Source organism: Marmota flaviventris, chromosome 17, assembly GCF_047511675.1.
Source record: "Marmota flaviventris isolate mMarFla1 chromosome 17, mMarFla1.hap1, whole genome shotgun sequence".
Taxonomy (NCBI): domain Eukaryota; kingdom Metazoa; phylum Chordata; class Mammalia; order Rodentia; family Sciuridae; genus Marmota; species Marmota flaviventris.
In genome coordinates this window covers 44,961,509-44,978,750 of record NC_092514.1, presented here as the reverse complement: position 1 = coordinate 44,978,750, position 17,242 = coordinate 44,961,509, and positions in this window count along the sequence as shown.

The following is a 17,242-nucleotide window of genomic DNA, read 5'->3' as shown; positions in this document are numbered from 1 at the left end:
TGGCTCCCCAGCACTGTGGGGATGTAAACAGCTGTAAGCCTTTGACATCTGTTACTCCCTAACAGAGTAAGCAATTGTCCCCTAAATTCAGGAATCTCATGCCAGTTTGATTATATGGCTTTAGAAGCCCTGGGTGACTCAAGATTTTTATTTTATTTTTATTTTTTTTAGTTATTCATGGACACAATGTCTTTATTCTGTTTATTTATTTCTATGTGGTGCTGAGGATGGAACCTAGTGCCTCACACATTCAAGACAAACACTCTGCCACTGAAACACAGCCACAGCCCCCTTGGGATTTTTATGCTTTCTCTTTGCTTACTGATTCTATAAATTGGGATTCTTAAAATTGAGGTCCATGAGTGGGATCTTTTCTAGCATTCTGTATAGGGCATTTTCTGGAAAAAGTTCATCGTTTTTATCAGATTCTAGAAAGAGTTTATACCCTGATATCAAGAATGGCCTGATTCTCCACTAGACTCATTTCCAACATCTCATTGAAAGGCATAGTTTTAGATCACACAGCACAATGGGCCAAACTTTCTGTGACATCAGTGGTAGCCCTTCTACCCCTCCTCCCAACCAGGATGGTTCAGAGTTGACATTTATTGTATTCTCTCTAAAATAAACATTATTTGGAGAAAATTTTTAGTTTAAGAAACACTTGCATAAACCATCCTAAAGGCTAAATATTATTATCTCCATTTCACATCTGTTAGGGTTTTGATATGAAGTATGTCTCAATCTCTCAAAAGCTCCCGTATTAATGCAATTGTGTTCAGATGTGAAATGATTAGATTATAAAAGGATTAGATTGTAACCTAAGCAGTGGATTAATCCATTTCATAGAATAATAATTTGAAAGGACCACTGCACTGGGTTGTACCTGTAGGCAGGTGGAGCATGACTGGAGGATGGAGGTCACTGGAGGCCTGTCTTAGTGTTGATCTATCTTGTCTCTAGCTCCTCCTGCTGTCAGTCTGCTTCCCAGCTGCCATGAGCTGAGTGGCTTTGCTCCCCTGTGCCCTTTCACCATGATGTTCTGCCTCTTTTGGGGTCCACAGCAATGGAATCAGCTCAACATGAACCGAACCCTCTGAAACTATAAGCCCCAAATAAACCTTTCCTCCTCTAAGTTGTTCTTGTTGGGTATTTTGATCACAATGCCAAAAAAAAAAAAAAGGAAGGAAGAAAAGAAAAGAAAACTGACTTGCACAACATATTTGTAAATCAAGACACTAATTGAATTGCTTATGGTCAAATGACTAGGAAGCATAGAGCCTGAATTTATATTCCAAGTGTTCTGATAATAGAGTGCTCCTGAGGAATGGGCTAACTGTAAGAAAAGAACCAAATGAAGGAAACAGAGAGGAGAGGAGCTTAACAGCAACACAGGTTTATTTGGTACAAACCTGCAGAGGGAGGCCTCGCAGAAACTGAGATCCCCCTTCCACTTACAGCCTGGGGAAGTCACAGGGGAGTGAAGGAGTGGGGGAATTTTTGTGGTTAGACGGTTGCTAAGAGGTTGTCAGGGAAGGGTCCTTGTGGTTGTCACCTCCATTCTTTGAGGTGGTCACTGATCCATGTCGAACCAGGTATTTTCAGGATTCCAGTCCCAGATAACAATTTCCTTTCTTTGTATGATGATGGAGTATTGTCTGGAGTTTAGGTCAGGCAGAGTCACAGTGACCATGAGGTGGCTCTTATTTTAAGATGGAGGATATGTTTCAAAATGGCATTACCTGGGTCAAGTTCTTTCAGACTGTAATGGTACACTTAACAACAAGAATTAATCTTAAAATAATTATGCTGAATGGAACAAGACAAATGGATACATATATGATTATATTGACCTGAAATTCTAGAAAACACATGCAAAGCTATAGTGACAGAAAGCAGACTAGTGTGGTTGCCTGAGGTCTGGGAGGCGAGGGAGGGTGGGAGTCAGCAGGAAGAAATTCCAAAGGAAAACAGGGGAACTTTACGGGATGATGGATTTGTTCATTTTCTTGACTGTGTGCAGTTTTCGCCAATGCATACCTGTGTCAAAACCTATCTGCACTATCCGCACATACTTAGCCACATGCAATGTCAATGACTCCTCGATAAGCTGTGTTTAAAGTTTAAAAAAACATGGTCTGACTCAAACATATGAATCCTTTAAACTGTGCTGCCTCCTTATCTCTGTGCCCATCCCCAGCTCCTCTGCCAATTTTTCTTTCCTAAATTGGGCCCATCTGAGCAACGTCTGAACAGCCCTCCAGTCTCTCTTCTCCCTCCCTACTTGGTACCTGTAAAGCAGACTAAATTTGGGGACTATCCACCCTCCCCCAAAAAACAGGGAACACATTTCTCTTGCTGATAGAAAGCAGCTAAAGGTTGGGTTGCAATCCCCAACCCTGTCAGGCACCAAAGAAGGTGGGAGGAGAGATTGCCCACTCAGGCTTGTCTTACACAAGATAAATCTGCACATGGGTTTCCTGCCCTCTGTCACTTTCTTGTCTCTTCTTTAAAAGTTCTGCTAATTTTCAGGGATTTCAGAGATGAAGCTTTTGAAACAATTAAATTTCTTCTATCTTCCTTCAAAACTGAAAAAAAACCCTATTTTTCTATCAAACTGAATTTTTATATTTCTAGAGCAGTGAGTACTCTGGCTTAACCTCTTTTCTCTCCAGGTGGGCAGGATCTTATACTGCCTGGTAACACCTGGGCTATGCTGATTATAAGAACCTATGAGAGCAGAAGATAAGACTCTATTGGGTCTCAGAATGTCCATATTTTTGCCTAGTCATGATCCCTGGTACTCACCTTGGCCTTAGGAACAGATGTTTTTAAATGAAACAATCTTACAAGGAATAACAGACCTGATTCATGCTTTTTTCTCTATTCCTCTTTGAAGATGGAAGAAGGGGCTATATGAATTATAAACATTCCAATTATAAAGCAGAGATTATCAGACTGAATGAGAAAGTAAGACTCAACCATATGCTGTCTACCAGCATAAAGACCTCACTTTAAATATGAAGAAACAGATTGCTTGAAAGTTAAAGGATGGGAAAAGACATACCATACAAATACTAATCAAAAGAAGGCTGAAATTGCAATATTAATAGCAGACAAAATAAATTTCAGAACATAGAGTACTGCAGGGCTAAAGAAGTATATTTTTAAATAATAAAAGCATAAACTCACCAAGAGGACATAAGAAACTTGAATGTTTATATACTTACTAATAGAACTTCAAAATACGTGAAGCAAAAATTTATGGACATAAAGGAGAAGTAGACAAATCCATAATTACTGTTGAATATATCCATACTTTTCCCTCAAGTTAATGAAAAACATGTAGATAGAAAATCAGTAAGTGTATGGAAGACTTGAACAACATCATCAACCAATCTGAATTAATTGACATTTGTAGAACGCACCACCCGACAACAGAATGCACAGTCTTTTCAAGTGCATGTAGGACAATGACTGAACTAGACCACTTCTGGAATATGAAACAAGTTCTAATGATTAGCAAGCAGAAGACAGAATCAGCACACTTTAAGATCAGTCAATTGAGATAATCTATTCTGAGGAACAGAGAAAAAAAAGATTGAATAAAAAGGAACAGCTCTTTATAAGCCTGTAGGACACCATCAAGCATAGTAACATATGAATAATGAAAATTCAAGAAAGCAAGGGGCAGAAAGAATATTGGAAGAAAGGGTCAGAAAGCTGAATGGCTGAAAATTCTCCCAATCTGATTAAAACATTTATCTCTATAGGCAAAAGTTCAACACTTTGGGGCTGGGGATGTGGCTCAAGCGGTAGCGCGCTGGCCTGGCATGCATGTGGCCCGGGTTCGATCCTCAGCACCACATACAAACAAAGATGTTGTGTCCGCCGAAAACTAAAAAATAAATATTTAAAAATTCTCTCTCTCTCTTAAAAAAAAAAAGTTCAACACCTCATAATTAGGGTTAAACTCAAAGAATACATATCGAGGCGCATTGTAATCGAAATGGCAAATGATAAAAGGAGAATCTGGAAAACAGCAAGAAAGAAGTAGTTCCTCATGTTTAATGGATCTTTCATGAGATTGCTCATGTGATCTAGCACTCCCACTCATAAGTATTCACTCAAGAGAAATGACAGTGTACGTGAGTGTGCTCAGCAACATTATTCATTATAGTAAAAATGAGAAAAGCTCTAATACCCATCAACATGTAAATGCTTAAACAGATTGTATTGTTTCTATACAATGGAATACTACTCCATAATTTAAAAAAACAAAGTACTGATACATAAAACCACATGAATGAATCTCAAAATCATAGGCTAAATGAAAGAAACCAGACACAAAAGACTTTATACCGTGAAATATCTTTTACTTGACATTCTAAAAAAGTAAAAAAACCATAAAGATAGAAAATAGATCAGTGTTGTCAGGGATTGGATTTGGGGATAGGGATTGACTATAAAGGAGTAATGTGGAGGAATTTGGGGGATAATGGGATTGTTTTATATGGATCAATGGTGGTGGTACACAGATCATGGCATCTGTTAAAACCTATAGAAATATGTACCACGATGAGTGAATTTTACTGTATGTGAATTTTAAACTTTTTACCAGTGGCAAGAGGTATTTAAATGGAATGCAAACTATGACAGATGAATCTAATTGTGTCACAAATGAATCATAACCACACTGAAGGGGTGAGGAAGAAAGGAGCCAACCTAAGTAACTTTTGAAAACAGTGTTTTGACAGGAAACTGAAGACTAAAGACAGAGCAAATTGTCCAAACACTACTCCACTTATTAAATTTCTTTCTCAGTGGGGCTGGGTTAACAATTCTGAAACTGTTATATATGTATATTTAATAAATAAGTAAATATATTGTAGATAATGAGAACCATTCCTCTAAGATAGAAATTACAGGAAAGCAAAGGCAAGAGCATACCCAGTGATGCTGGATCCAAGTTGGAGTTAGGAATAAAAACTGATAGATGTTTTCTAAAACATGTACAAATGGTCAGAAAGAAGTATAGCTGTGTATAGTTGTATGCATGTGTGAGTATCCATACATATAGTACCTAGCTCTGTCCACTGCAGGGCATAAAAGCAGTCACACCTCAGTAGAAATGAGCACACTTAGCACCCAGACCTTAGTTTTTCTAGATACCACTCTCCATTATAAAAGAATCAGGGTTCCTTGGAGAAATGATTGATTCCCAGGGAAGAAGCAAAATGGAACCTCTTAGATACCTCTTGGCTTGGTGGCTCCCATCAACCAAGACAATCCTGATTATGGTGTGCACCATTAATAGTCAACATGCTCAGAGCTAGTAAAGGGGACCTGCGGAGGGCACCAACAACATCTGCTACAAGTACTTTTGGGGGAGGTGACTCTAGGAAGCTGAATGAGAGTGGGGCTAAACCCAGGTCAACCTGCTAATGCACCAAGAGGGTGAGCACCCCACCTTTCCCAGTTCCCTTCCAGACAGTGTGCCTACAGGACAGATGAGACTACAGGGATATTAGCACTGACAGCACCAGAGTCTCTGGGTGAATAAAATAGCTCAGCAAGACCCAGAAGCTCAGCCTCTGAAGCAGTTTGCTGTGAATTTTAAACTAGCCCTAGCCAGATCTCAAATGCCTTTTCCCAAGAAACATACTAAGCTTCTGATAATTGATTGCTTTTATCTTGGGCAGTCCCATTTTTCCCCTACAGAGTGTCCCCACAGGTTAGCCCAGTTCTCCAGTGACATGTCAAGACTCGGAGAAATAGGAGTGTTCTAAATAGTAGGTAGACCTAAATAGTAGATTTCTTTAATGATATTGGTTCCTATACACTCCACTCTGAAAAGAGGTGTAATTTTTTTTTGTAGTAATAGGGATCAAATCCAGAGACTCACACATGCTAGGTAACCACCTTACCATTGAGTTGCACCCCCAACCCTAAAGTGTCAATTTTTTAAATTTTTATTTAAATTTTTAAATTTTTTAAAATTCACCTCCCATTTTCCTCCATTTCTTGGTATTTTCCTGGAGATCACAAGGAAATTAATCTCTTCAACAAATTCTAGTAAGTCAGCTTTCTCCTTTTTTTTTTTATTTCCAGAATTTTCTGCCAAGTACAGGATTTTTTTTCAAGTTCAGTCTCATTATAACCCTCTGACTTTATGCAAAGCCTAAATTATCTTTTGAAACGTACCCTTCAGTGGATACATTTATATCCACACCATAATTTTGAGTCAAAGTGTCGTATTGCTGGTGCCTAAAACATTCAGGGTCACTCCAGGGAAACTGAGCTGCACAACATAATCACATAAGAGACAAAGATACCTTTTTCTTTGGGGGTCCTGTGACGGCTCCTCTCACCTTAAGGGTCCACAGAAAAAGAATGAGCGTGTGCTGACCCCTTTTATTGAGGAGAAGCCATTCAAATGAGGCAAGGGGGCAGGTTTCAGGGGGCTGAATCTATCTTCATGATGTCCACTGTCAGCAGCTTGACTGACAGCTAGGAAGGCCTCACCCAAGGGCAGAGTAAGAGAAGGGGACTCACAAAGGGCATTTCCATGGAACATTTTATCCCAAACAGGGCAAGGGGTTAATATCACAAAGGAACAGGTGAGCTTAGCTCGACCCATGGGGCTGCAGGAAGGCATGCCTATGCATGAAGACACATTTGGTTGCATTATTTCTACCCTCAAGATCCAGGCTACCGTCTTCAGCAACTTAAGAGTAGCCAGATCATCAGGGGGATGACGGACAGTGCCTCCACTGATCAGGAGAGGAAAAACTCTGATCACATGACGTGATGGCCTCCCACGTACAAAGTTTTGCCTTTTGGGTCAAAAGAATATTTGGTTGCAGCTATTAGAGTTGAAATTTGGTAGTGATGCAAATTGCTTTGACCGAGGCTTCTCAGCAATCCTATCTAGACTGTAAGATGTGGTGGTTAAGAGTTTGTCCCACAATTCATAAATTAGTTCATTCAACAACTACTTATTAATTGATGGTGTGGGGCTATGTAGTACACTAAACAATCTCTATCTCATGGAATTTACATTATGGCTGGAGTAGATAAACAAAGATGTAAAACAGTAAAATATATGGCAGTGAGTCCCATAAAGAAAAATAAAACAAGGAAAGATATTAAGAATTGTTGGAAAAGAGTTTGAAAGTTTTAAAAAGGGAAATCAGGAAACACTCATTAAGACTGTGCTCTTTAAGCAAATACCTAAAGATGGCAAGGGAGCCAGCCCTGTGTCCACCTGGAGGCCTCAAGTCTGTGACTGAGTGGGCTGCTCTCTGCTCACATGTTTAACTTCCTCATGACCAACTTGCCCCCATCCCTGTGACCAGAGTCATTAGGGTCCAGTGTTAGATATACATGTGCCACTCTGGTCCTGCTCCATGAGCAGAAGCTCCCTGTTTCTTGGTTCTGATCTCCAGGGTAACCAGCAACCCTTGTCATCGCTGTAGGTATAGGAAATCCCCAACTCTCCTCTCATTCTCCTGCCTTCCTGCCGTGCCTCAGTAGAGCTCACTATTATTTGTTATTGCTGGTGGTGGTGGTGGTTAGTCAGTTGGTTAAGTTGTTTATTGTTCATTTGCCTGTTTTATTTTGTTTTGCTTTTTTCAAAACAGTGGTTTGTTATAATTTCCCAGAAAGCAAGGAAAAACTCAGCTTCACCCAGGACACAAAACTTAAATTGCTTTCTTGAGTGGGGCTAGGGGGAAAAGCATTTCTATTTTTTCAATAGAAGAAGAAAATGGAGTTAAAAATCTCAATCATGCTGGATGCAGTGGCGCATGCCTGTAAGCCCAGCAGCTTGGGAGGCTGAGGCGGAAGGATTGTGAATTCAAAGCCAGCCCCAGCAAAAGCAAGGTGCCATGCAACTCAGTGAGACCCTTTCTGTAAAATATAAAATAGGGCTGGGGATGTGGCTTAGTGGCCGAGTGCCCTGAGTTCAATTCCTGGTACAAAAAAAAAAACAAAAAACAATCACATGAGCATCTCAGGGAGCCCTTCCAGCCCTCCATGTCCAGTACCGCCAAACCACTTTTTTGTCCCAGGCTACATTAGTTCTTGCCTAGATGCTGCAGCAGGTTCTGACTGACTTCTCTGTTTCTAGTCTTATTTTCTCCAGCTCTTCCTGGGCCAAAGCCAAAGTGATCTTAAAGCTATAATTTGATGGCCCTTAAAATCTCTTTGCCAATTAAGGAACAGGAACATGATCAAGATCATACCAGTGAGATGTGAGAAAAGCTTGCCAAGATCTCTGGACAATCAATTATTTCTTTTTGGGATTGGATCTCCCCTGGATGTAGTTGTCTGCCATCTTGGACCCAAAGGAAGGATGGAGGAAAAGCCAGGAGAACTGTAGGGTATCAAGTTAACACTGAAGTCTTCCCTACTTGCAGATTCTTGTAAGAGTTGTTTTGTTTTGTTTTATTTCAGAGGATCGAACTATGAAACATTGTTGTGGTTGCACAACAACGTGATACACTTAACATGAAACACACATTTTAAAATTGGTTAAGATGGTAAATTTTAGAGAAAGAAACCATTATAAGAACAACAAAAATATGGAACACCACATATGTATTCAACATTGAACTTGATTTTTTTTCCTTATTAGATAAACCAATTTGAGCAGGTTTTTGTTTTTTTTTTTAAGTTGGACCCAGCTAATAAATGCTAAGTAGTGTAGAATATGATTCCAGGAAGAAGGAACACCATAATTAACACCTCTTAAATTGATGGACTTGGCTAAGCTAAGGAGATAGGGCTTGATCCTGAGCTACAAAATTAGCAATCATAATTGAATGATTGTGAAACAGGTAGTTTGTCTGCCTCTTGAAGTTAGTGTGTAAAAAAAGAATCACCTGGGGGATCTTGTTCAAATGCAGATTCTAATTCTGTAGGTCTAGGGTGGGACTGGAGATTCTGTATTTCTAACAAGCTCCCAGGTGATGCCAATGTTTCTGAACCATGGGCCACACTTTGGGTAGCAAGGAGTTAAACTGGCATACTGTGAAATTGGGATCATCGCATTAGGAGGATGGTGGGGGAAATTCAGGATGTTGGATTATTAGCAGCTTCATAGAGCCCTCAGTAAGGCACTAACAGAAAGAGACATGGTTATCTGTGTAAAAACAAAGAACAAAATGTATCTCTATAAAGAGAGGTATACCATTTCTAAAGAAAAGGGGGGCAGTAAAACATCATGTCCTTGAGTGTCCTCTTTCTGTTCCCAAAAACCCAGCCATGTTAAAAGAAAAAGGAGAGCAAGCCTGTGTTGGAACGTCCAGATACGTGTTATCTGGACACTGGCTTTCTTTTAAGTGCATTGAGAACTAGGGCAAGTTAGCGTTATCTGTAGCGAGTTGCTTTTGGCACGCAGGCCAGGGCAGTTGCTTCTTGGGTGGCTGGTCATGCAAGCAAACAAAGCTAACCAAGCAAGCTAATGTTGATGATGTCACTGCCTCTGCAGCCCAACATGTAAAACTCCTCTATCAGTGGTGACTGACACAGAACTGAGGCACTGTGGAAAGGATAGGGGCTATTTGTTCATCCAGTTGTCACTGGATAAAACACCACAAGGGAGAGGAAGTACTGCTTGGTGAAGCACATGAGGGACAGAGGTGCTGTCTCTTTAGCATCCCACCAATGAACCGTTCCTGGAGCAGTCACTGACCTCTTGTACGTCTCACCAGTAAACCTTATGACTTGCATGCTGTCTCCAGGATCTTTATTTGGCCTTTCAGCAACCTACCCCTCTGCCCTGGTACAACTGGGCTGTGGACATGACAGAGGTTCTCTCGGCCTGTGAACTGCAATTTTTAAAAATGGCTGAGGGGTTGGGGATATAGTCAGTTGATAGAGTGCTTGCCTCACATGCCAAGGCCCTGGGTTTGAGCCCCAGCACCACACACACACACACACACACACACACACACACACACAAAGGCTGAATTGTGATAATGGGATTCTGCCCATCTTGGTCAACTTTCTAAAGTCTACCCATATTTGTAGAGTGAATGCATAAATGGGCGAGTGAGTAAATTATAAGAAAGAGCTTGAGCCGGGCATGGTGGCAAATGCCTGTAATCCCGATGACTCAGGAAGCTGAGGCCAGAGGATCACAAGTTCAAAGCCAGCCTCAGCAAAAGCAAGATGCTAAGCAACTCAGTGAGACCCTGTCTCTAAATAAAATACAAAATGGGGCTGGAGATGAGACTCAGTGGTTGAGTACCCCTGAGTTCAGTCCACAGTATCCCCTTCCCCCAAAAGAAAGAGCTCAATAATTAAAGCCACCCAGACATGAAGCAAGTTGTTACACAATGAACTTCCCAACCGAGGAATGTTCAAGTAGTGTCTCAGTGACCTTCTGACAAGTTAAATGTGAATAGATACTACCTGGGGATCTTGTGAAGATGCAGATTCTTGATTCAGTAGGTCTAGGATGGGACTTGGGATTCTGAATTTCTACATAGCTTCCAGAAGATTGTTTTCCTGCAGGTCCTTGGACATACTTTGAATAGTAAGGATGTAATAGAAAATTCTCCAATAGGTCGAAAGTTCAGTTAGGTTCGTAATCTTCAAACCTGCCTGCATGTCAGACTCACCCGAGAATTTATTGAAAATCAAGGTTCTTTAGCTCCAATGCTAGAGATTTTAATTCCATAGATTAAGAGCAGGGTCTGAACACATATTTTAAACAAACTTTCTACAAATTCAGACATAGCATTTGAGAACCACTGAGCTCCAGGCTTCCTGAATTTATTATAAACTCTAGGCTTCCAAGAATATCAATCAGGATGGGGCAAAGTCAGGCTGACTAAATTTCTCCTGCTATATTACATGAATAGGATCATGGTCAAAACACGTCCCTATTATTTATGACTCCTAAACCCTTTAGAGAATTGGCATTTTCTATCCTTGTGAAGATCAGATTTACACTGTACTCTCAAAATAACCAAATTAATGATTTTTTGAGCTCCATCAGCCCTTGGTGATTCAACATAATTGTGTTTAAAAAAGGAACTTTCACACTGGGTTTCTTGAAGATTTTTTTTTTCACAGGAAAAAAATAGCAAGGAAGTCTAGGGTTTTGTGACACATTGAAAACATCTTACAAACAGGAATCATCCAAAGTGAGCTTGTAGGAGTCATGGTCTCTTGCTCCTGTGCAGCTGTGAGCAGAGAATTCAGATCAGTAGAATCTTAATGCCGCAGAATCACAGACAGGTTTGAGAAATTTCTGTTTTGTTTTGTTCTTTATCCACTCATCATCCTTGTTCTCTATTCCAAATTAGCCACACGCGGAAGGGTTCATGGAGACAAGCAGGGGCCAGGTTCCAGATCTTGAGACTGGACTTCTGTTCTGCAGTGGGAGTTAGGAGAAGAGCCATTTGAATAAGTAAGATGTGAAATCCAGTGAGGACTATGTTGGAGTTCAAGTGGTAGCCTGGAAAGAAGCAAACATACAGGAAAGCCCAGAAGATGTGCCCTGGCAGGGGTCCTGGCTGGATGGGCACAGGATGAAGGGATGAAAGTAGGTGTGTAGGCAGACTGTATCTGAGCCATCTGACCACACTCAAACCAGTCCAGGTAAGGGAGCCTCCAGGGGCCTCCCAACACTCAGGGTGTTTCCATCACAGTGCAAGCACCACATGTCTCTCCTGCCTATTGTTCTTCCTTCCCTCTTACTCTCCCACTTAAGCCTACATTTCTTTCTTACCTCAAATGCCCCTTGTCCAGGGCAGTCTCCCCACCTCTGGCTGTGTTAGGCCCCTTGCTATATGTCCTCGGATTTTAGGTACCCTGATTTCCCAGCATACTTACAGTTTATAGTTACACAATGTACATATTTATTTTTAATTACTATCCACTCTAAGCTCCATGAAGTCAGAAATCCTGTCTATCTTCAATCCCAAGTCATCCCCAGAACTTAAAAGCCTAGCATGTGGCAGACATTTGTCTAATAACTAAACAATTGTCTTTTACGTCTTTCTGCTCCACTAACCAGTGAGCTTTCTAAGAGGAAGAACCAGGCTCAATCTATCTTTGTATCCTCAGGTTACCCAAACAATTACTCAATGCATAATTATTTGAATGGGTACTGAACTTAATTAAATTATTAGTAGCAGGAGTGCCCCAGGCTGGGACTCAGGGAAAAATTCCAAGGTTTAGACAGGAAAAGTTAACAGTGAGGGCATTAACTCTGGGTCCTTTAGATTAAGATAAACTCATAAAGTCTGCATCACAAAGAGGAAAAAAAAAAACATGGGTCCCTATAAGCAGGGAGGGCTGGTGTTCAGATGTAAGGCTGAGATGTCTAGGCTTTATTCTCAGGTCGGTGTCACCAATGATGCAGCAACCAGGTCCACGGGGACTTCTGAGAAGTGCAAGCAACTAGCATGGGCTCCTGAGCTCAAGAGCAGAAATCCTGGCTGGGCCAGCTGCTGTGCTGAGACTGGCGATGGTGTACTTCACACCCACATGCCCAGGACAGAGGAAACCTAGATCTGGCTCCTCCGGGGCAGGGGGCGATCCTCATCAGCCAGCAAGCAGGCCTTAGGGAAGCCACAAGTCATCAGGACAGACACAGGAAATCCAGCAGCAGAAGGCAGAAAACAAACCTTCCATTTCTGTCTCCCTTGTCTGTGACATGCAACCTAGCATTAAGGATGTGAGGTTGCAGCCATTTCCTTTCTTAGTTTCAGCTTCCGGCCCTCATCAGGATGCTAAATGGAGAGTCAGATGAGGCTGAGAGAGCAACAAGGTGACATCTCAAGGACCAGTTCACACTGAAGTAGCTGCTCACTTCCCATGACTCAGAAATCATCTTGATAAAAATCTCTCACGTTTGAATCACACTTTACATGTCTGCATATGTATCTCAGCCTATCCTCACAGCACCCTGGGATGCAGGCTGCTGTTATTCCTGCTCGCCAAGGAGGATGCCAAGGCTCAGAGATGGAGTGACTCTTCTGGGCTTCCACAGCAATGGAGCAGGGTTGACAGGGACCTGTGAGACCTTTTCCTGAACCCACTCTGAGCTCAGTGACTCCTGCTGTCCACGCTGGTTAGAAACTTCCCCTGGGGACTGCAGCTGTGGCCCAGAGAACACAAAGCATGGTCTAAACAGTTCGTATTTCCCAAACATATATTTTAGCTCAGTGTAAAGAAAATTTTAAATTTTTACATAAAACCAAACAGATAAGTTCTTGAGTGGAACACAATACATGAATTTTTTTAAAGTTAAAATGTGAAATATTGGGCTGGGGTTGTGGCTCAGCGGCTAAGCACTGGGTTTGATCCTCAGGACTCCATTAAAAAAATAAATAAGTGAAATAAAGTATTGTGTCCAACTACAACCAAAAAATAAAATATTTTAAATAATGAGAAATATTGACTTTTTGGTGAATAATGTAGCAATATTGGTTCATTAATTGTGACAGATATACCATATTAATGTAAGATGTTAATGATAATGGAAACTGGATGTGGGGTATATGGGAACTATGTGCTTTTTAATAATATTGTAAATCTAAAACTGTACTAAAATAAATTTTTTCTTTCAAAAATATGATATATTAAAGAAATTTAAAATGACAGCTTTCTCCAAAGGAACATGGTTACTGTCCTCTTTTGTTCATGGCGCAGCAGGGGCCATGTTTGAAAATCACCATCCCCACCTGGTTGCTTGCTGAGTAGGAGGACCTTCCCCAGTGCATGCTTATAGTATTCATGAAACAAAAGACAAAAGAGCAAGACAGTAAAGTTTCTACCCTTCCCTTCTCCTGGTTTCTGCCTACCTCTTAGCACTGTAAGAAAAATGACAGACAAATAATCCCTTACTCCTCCCCAGGTTCCCACCAGAGTAGAAGGAATGCCACCACAGCATCTGTCCCAGCACTTGATCCTTTTTCAGCCTCCACCCCATTCTTCCACAGCATCTTTTACTCTGGTGCCCTCTACATCACCCCGTAAGCTCCAGGAAAGGAGAGAGAACTCAGCCTTTTATTGTAGGTCCCAGTAAGCACACACCCTAGTGTCACCATCATGGGTTACTCAGCAGGGAAGAACGAAGCCTTCTTAGGAATGTCCATTCAGGACTCCAGCCTCCATCTGACACAGAGATCTAAGAACACAACTGTACAAGACTGGGGGCACATGGATTCTATTACTTCTGGAAGATTCTTCGGGCATCTGGGGAACAGGCATTACAGATCCTCTTAAGGTTGAAAAAAATGGGGCTTTAAACACAATTTTCTCTCAACTGTAAGAGAACCAATATTCAGATGTTCTTCGTGATCACTTGGCTTTCCCTGATTCTGTCCAGTTTGATGGGCCAGGGGGACTCTCAGTCAGGGAAAAAGGAAGAGAGAAGAGAAATATGCAGAGATTATACTTTCTAGCTATACTTCAAATAGCTGCAGTGTCTCAATCAAACTAGAACATGGTTTCTGGGACAAACTTTAGAACTGCCAGTCAAGACTTGAAAAACTGGGTTACACCAGTGTCATCATCTTAATTATCAAAACAAGTATTATTGATGGCCCAACACAAATTAGAGCTTCTGAGGAGTTTCTAATCTAATTTGGGCAAGAGGAAAGACACGAGAAAATAAAGAAGAAAAGCAAAGGGAAGAGAAAGAGAAGCAATATACAAAACTATCTGGAGCTTGGCAAACAGGATTCATGGACACTTGAGCTAGATATTAGACTTGAACAAGAAGGAACGATTCGAGCATGGGGGCTGGCAGAGGGAAAGACACAGATGGAGGATAGCGTGTGCCATGTCATGGCTAATGGACAGGCTGGTTTGGCTGAAAGGAAGAAGAGTGACATGTGACCGGCTAGAGAGATAACAGCTTAGGCAGTGTAGAAGCCTCTGGCTAACACTTGAGATTTGTTCTGTGGGTAGTAGAAGGCTGTATAGGAAAAACTTTAGTGTAGTGGGATGGGGTGGAAATGAAGCCTGGCAGGGAGACCAGTGAGAAGGGGATGGGATTTGGAGTGAGATAGAGATGATTCTGGGCAGAACCCAAATGAGGGGGAAGGTAGAGCAACCGAGGCAAGAGATTTATGCAGGAAAAATAGGCAGCACTTGGTGACTGGGGAGATATGAGAAAAAGGAAAGAGAAAAGAAAAGTGGATAGCCCAGGATCATTCCCAGGTTTCCAACTCCAGCCACTCAGAGGATGACCACACATGAATTTTTTCTTCCTCTTTCTCAACAAGATTTCTCCTGTTGTTCTGTTTCTGGCTGCCCTTGGAATTAAGGAGAATGGTCTTTGGGAAAATGGTCCTCTTACCACATCCTAGCTGGTCCAAGCAGTAATAACAGGATTCTGATCCCTCTTGTGTAAAGGCAGCCTGAGGATGTGTGACATGTACAAGATGGTACAATGGAACAGAGGCAGATTGGAGTTAGGACCTCACAGATCTAGTTGATGGTTCATGAAAGAATTCTATCCACTAGGGCCCAAGAGAACCACCACTATTATTGAGTGGACCCACATCTCTTCATAGATAAGGAGATTGAGGCCTTTGAATGAAGGGTGACTTCCCACCAGTGATCAGCAAGCTAGGGTTAGAACCTGGCTTGTGGAGCTTTAATACTTCAGTGTTCCGTGCATTTCTACTAGTTGCTCATTGTCATATCTCGGGGAGGGGGTGTGCACACATGTGCTTGCTTGAGAAACCTGACATTTTATTGAGGTGACATTTTCTCTATGAATTTACCATGAAGCCTGCTTCCTCAGACTCCTAGAGAGTAGCAATAATAATTCGAGATTGGTTTTGGTTTAAAATCCTAAGTTTATTTGTGACTTATTTGATTAGTTCGTTTATCACCCCATCTCCAGCCCAGCCATTTCAGGATTTATTTTGGGCCGAGTTGTCTTGGATGAGCTCTGAGATCTGTCACTTTTCCCAGCCATATCTCTGTATTACCCTGCCAAGACAAGGAACAGATCTGACACCTTTTTCGTTTGAAGCAAACTTATTAAAATTCATAATTTTCAAGCTAATTGGGAAGAAAGAGGAATGAAAGTAAGAAAAAAATAAGAAGTACATAATATTGAGTGCTTAATGAATATTTAAGGGAAAGAGGAAAAGAGGAAGAAAGGAGAGACAGAACACTGATGGGAAATGGGAGAATGGCCTTGACTAGAAAAAGATGTTTTCCGTTAATGAAGAGCAGAGAGGAACAGCATTCTACCTACCCACCAGGGTGGTTCTTGGGAATTCACCCTCCTCCCCATTCGGCTGGTTCCCAGGGAGCACCTGTATGAGATAAGCTCTTCAGGCCCTATATGCTATGGCTAATTGAACACTAGGTTTGCCCTCAAAACCCTTATGCTATGCCAATCTCAGAAGCCACTAGATACCAGATCAATCATCCCAGTAAAAAAATTTAAAAAAAAAAGTTAGCAAAATAGCAGCGCCTCTTCCTGTGTCCCAAAGGAAACACAATCTACCCCAGGCATTAATTTTTCTTATCCATGAATCTTTTCTCACTCTGAAGGAGGCTGCCTGGAAGTGTCCCCATCCCTCTCCAGAGCCTGCACTGCTCAGAGCTGTCATTCAGAGACACTTTGTCATCTGCAAACCCCTCCAGAGGCCCGGGATGGCATAAGCCACGACATCTGGGTTTCTCCATTCTCTGGTGTAGGTTGAACAAGTAGATGATTTCCAAAGAGGTTACATTGGCATATGGAGCGGTACTCAGGATAAGAAGTCTGTTTGTTTGGTATTCTAGGAAATCAACAAGAGGAAATGTATTTTAGCTCAGAAAGAAAAAATAACCTGCCCAGTGATGAATAACTGCCCAACAGGCAGCTAAGGAAGAGACTGGCTGGGCTGCCAAGGGAGATGGTACCTGTGGTGGTGGGGATGGCTGGGAGGCCATGAGCCATTGTGAATGCTACGATCACCTCAAGCAAACAGATGGGTCACTCTATCACTGACCATGAGTGTCCCTTGATCAGCTGAAGGCATGTGTACAGCCTGTCACATTCTAATTCTGAAAGGCAACAGAGGTAAACCAACTATGTCTGAATTTCTGGAAAGTGTGTGTGTGTGTGTGTGTGTGTGTGTGTGTGTACAGTCTTGGGTGTATGTTTTGTGTGTGTACATTATCTTCACTGGGCACTCTCCATTGACACCACTGCTGCTATTGCTAAAATACCTTGGAATCTCTGTGCTGCCTTATGAGAAGTTGCTGATTT